The sequence below is a fragment of the Callospermophilus lateralis genome, chromosome 7, assembly GCF_048772815.1.
Source record: "Callospermophilus lateralis isolate mCalLat2 chromosome 7, mCalLat2.hap1, whole genome shotgun sequence".
NCBI classification, from domain to species: domain Eukaryota; kingdom Metazoa; phylum Chordata; class Mammalia; order Rodentia; family Sciuridae; genus Callospermophilus; species Callospermophilus lateralis.
The window spans coordinates 132,640,466-132,644,776 of record NC_135311.1 but is presented as its reverse complement, the minus strand read 5'-3'; positions in this window follow the sequence as shown (position 1 = coordinate 132,644,776).

Genomic DNA, 4,311 nt, shown 5'->3' with positions numbered 1-4,311 from the left:
GTAAGGGTGACCTTCATTAGGGCTGTGGCTTTGGGTTCTCACTCCTGGTCCCAACTGTCCCAGCTCCCATGGTGGCCGGGAAGGACGGGGTGGGACACATTGGAGGTACTAGAGGGGTCACTTCCCAGGAGCCCCTGCCCATGTCACCAGACCTGCTGTTCCACCAGCAGTGACCCCCACTCTTCAAACGGTGACACATTTCCCACTTTGTCACCTTCCTGCTCTACCTGAACAATCATTCACTTGATATTTTACCTTTAACTCACTTTTTAGACTCAGGTGAGGAAGGAAAGTTTAGGTCAGTGCTATAAATGGAAAAGCAGTGTCATTTGCCCTAAATAGATTCCTGTTGAAATCCACATGGAGTAAGGCAGAGCTTCTGAATTAAAACCGTCGGCCCGCCAGAGGTCGGAGAGTCAGACCTGAACTTTCACGTGGTAAAGACAGGACTACAACCAAGCCCAGGCTTCCTCTTGGCCAGAACGGAGCTCCCTGCACCTCCTGCGAACCTCTGGGGTTCCACTGGCACCCCACGCTGGGGAACAATGGATTAAGCCATTGGCCTGCCTGGAACCTGTCAGCTGCCCGGGGTCAGGGGGCTCTGAAGTGTTGTCAGAGCTGGATGCCCACAGCCAGTGACCCCCTGCTTCCTTCCCAGGGCGAGCTGGTGGGGTGAAGGAGGAGGGTGGGGTCCCGGAGGAACCGCTTGGAGGGGAAGATCTTGGGTGGGTGGGCTAGGAGAGGCTGGGGAGGAAGTGGGGGTGCCTGTAGCAGCCGGGGAATGCAGAGTTTGGGGCCTCTTCTTTTACAGCAAGTAGAAGCAAGCCCGCTCCTTTCCCACGTGTAGACGTGACCTTGTTCGTCCACTGCTTGCTACAAACTGCGCACCCCCCCGCCCCCGCCCAGGGACGGCGGGCAGAGAGGTCAGGACTCCGCATGTTTTGGTACAACCAGCAACAAAGCATAGTTGCCCTGGCAACTGCCTGGCCCGCCAGGACGGGTGGTGCAGACCTCCCTGGGAGGGAGGAGGGAGCAGGCCCTCCCGCAGGGACTTCCTCTGGCCCCGGGTGGCTTTCTCAGGGTGACTTCAGCTCCTCCTTCTCCCCCCACCCCTTTGACTCACAGCTGTACCCCAATCCAAGCACATTTGTCCTTTTACTTGGTCACACTTATTGAACCCTGGGGCCACACCCCAGGGCCACACCCCAGGGTTCAATAGGTGGGTGCCGTGCTGCCGTGGTGGGTTCTGGGAGGCCTGGGAGCCCCTGTTCCTCCAGGCTAGGGTGTCCCGGGTACCGAGGGCGGGCTCGCTGCCCGACGTGCATAGAGGCCAATACCCTGGCACCAGGGTTATGCAAAAAGGAAAGGCTCCAGTGCATGGCCGACGGGCAGGGGGAGGCCAAGTGAGGAAAGGAGCCCAACTGGGCCTCTGCAGGGGTGGGGAGTGGGGGATTCCCAGGGAGGACGGGGAGAAGCTGCTCCCTGGCTGGATGGCAGGAGGGTCCCAGCGTTCTCACGTGCAGGTGTAGAGGGTCGCTGTCCCTCTTCACAGGTCGCAGGTTTGTTTTCCGGGGCAGTTGTCGTGTTCTGACGGGGGATTTCGAGCTTAGGATGTGAACGGTGGCTGACCTGCCAAGGTGGCCGCTTCTGTGCAGGTCCAGTCCTGAAAGGTCGCTTCTGAGCTGCCCGGGAGGGGACTCTAGAGGCTTTCTCTGAAAGTCAACCGAAGCACTTTATTTATGTCCAGGTGTGTCCAGGTGGGTCCAGGCCTTTGCTGATTTCACCCTGTTACAGTTTCGTGGATGCTGGCAGAAGACGCAGGACTCCTGCAACCTCCTAGGTGCTGGGTTGGACCCTAGGACTCAGAGGAACACAGGGCCTCTGATTGGTGGGGACCCTGATGCAGGTTCCAACTGAGTCCGCGTCCGAGCAGAGAGGGAGGCAGCGGACGGCGCCAGTGCCTTGGAGTTGGGAAGGCTTCCCAGAGGCGGCGGCCTGACCTGGGTCCTGAAAGGCGAGTAGGAGTGTGCCAGGTGGAAGGCTCGCGAGGGGGCTGCCCACTGAGGGCTGGTGTTTGTGGCCTGGGGTGTGAGCAGCCCAGGATGTTTGGAGAGGGAGGCCCAGCACGCTGGCCTCGGATCCAGGGTCCGGCTCACACAGCCACTTACTGATTCAGCCACAGTCCCTGTGGAGAGAGGGGTGGGAGGGTGCCCAGGACGGAGCAGGGGTGGGTGCCCCTGCCCTCAGGATGCGCCCAGTTCTGCCCCTCACGGCAGGAACAGTTTCCAGGAATGTGCAGGAAACTATCGAGGGAGGCTCTGGAGGGAGGGGGAGGGGAGCTGGTTGTCCATAGGGAATCCATCTTTACAAAGATAATACAAATTCCTTGTAAAAAATTCAGCAGTAAAGAACTACCTAAAGTTAAAGAAAGAAAACTAAAAAAAAAAAAAAAAACAATTGCCCTTCTCCACTTCTTCTCCCAAAGAGTCTTCTACTTTGAACCACATCTTTCTAGTCCATCCCTAATAGATGTATAATCATAGGCATGTTCTTCCCCCCAGAAAAATGGGATCCTACTGATATCATCTATTTTATTCTACCACTTGATTTTATTCACTCTCATTATTCACTTGTTCAACAAACATTTCTTGAGCACCTACTATATGCCAGGCACGGTGTTAGGCTGCGGGACAGAGGCAGAGAACAAGGCAGGGAAGGAAGCTGCTCACGGTGCTCACTTAACAGAAAGGGACTCCAGGCCACGCAAATGCGTATGTCAATCAGATCACAGGTAAGGAAGTAGGCAGGCTGCTCCACAGAGAAGAGCAGACCTGCTCCAGAGGAGTGGCCAGGGAAGGCTCTTTGGAAGAGGTGACATTGGAAGTGACACTCGGGGGGGGGGGGGGGGGGGGGGCGGAGAAGAGGAGCTTGAAAGGCCAAGAGACCAGCCTTGTAGGCAGAGGGAAGGGAAGCGGGTCTGCCAACGCCAGCCCAACCCGAGTCTAATCAGGAGGGAGCATCAGCCGAGGAGCCCGGACTCCAGGTCTATGAAATGACTGGCAGAAAGGTCAAGGTCATGCAGGGCAAGACTGAGCAACTTCCAAGGCAAGAGAAACCAAAGGGACACCACGACTGGGTCACACACACCATCTGGGATTTTCCTTCCCTAAAACCCAATGCCCTGCGGACAGACGGTGCAACCCCAGGAAAATCCATAATCTACTGCATCAGCGTTGACTCCCTGCTTGCGATCACTGACGGGTTCCATGAGAGCGTCCCACCCACCCTGGGCGTGTGCACTTTCCCTGGAAGTCATGGGAAAGGACCTCATGACCGCAAATTCGTAGCAAGTGGTGTGGCTATCAATAAAATATATAATATATGAAATATGTGAGATATAAAAATAGGTTCAATATAAATAAAATATATAGGTAGCGTAGAGGGAGAGGGAAAAGAAGGAGGAGGAGGCGGAGGGGAGGGCAGAGTGAGATGTTAGTATTGGGGAATCTGGGTGACGCGGATGAGGGCATCTGGAAATTCTTTGTATCGTTCTTGCAATTCTTCTGAAGTTATGTCAGTGAAAAATGTTTACGGTGAAGCACAGGGTTGACCATCCTGGTCACTCACTCGCCTGTCCCCTGGAGGGGCTGTTCCCGCGTCTGTACCCTCACTGAGCAGGACGGAGCAGTCTCGGTCTTTCCACTGCTGGATGAGAAGAGACCTTTGTTTTCCGGGGCGTTTCACTTGTCAGGATTGGGCGGGCTCCTCTCTCTCTGAGGCTGCGCCTGTGTTTTATTCTGTGTAATCAGCGAAGGGAAGGCAGGGGGCTGGGCCCCTGCACAGCTGGAGGAAGGGGCCAGCCCTGGTCTGGGAGGCATGGGATCTGTCCTGGTGGGTGAAGGGGTGGAGGGAGGATGGGAGGTGGGTCCAGACCACATGGACTCCTCCAGGAAGCTGCTTTGCAGGGGGCAGAGGAAGGGGCAGGAGCTGGGGGAGGAGCGGTCACAGGTCCTGGATTTGCCTTCAGGAGTGATTCAGAGGAGAGAGCACAGCCCACGGGGGGAGGGGGATGGAGTCCTTCAGAGAAAGAGGGATGTTGCACTCTCCTAGGGCGACCTCAGCCAGTCCCCTGCTGACGTCCCATCCAGGGGCTGGAGGGTGCTCGTGGCAGGGCATTGCCACATGCTCGAGGCTCTGGGTTCAACCTCAGCACCGCAGAGATAACCCACCCAGACACCAGAGGCTCCCAACTGCAGATTCGACCTTCACCCCAGCTCCTCCCTGAGCCCTGGTCCCCTCCACACACCTGCC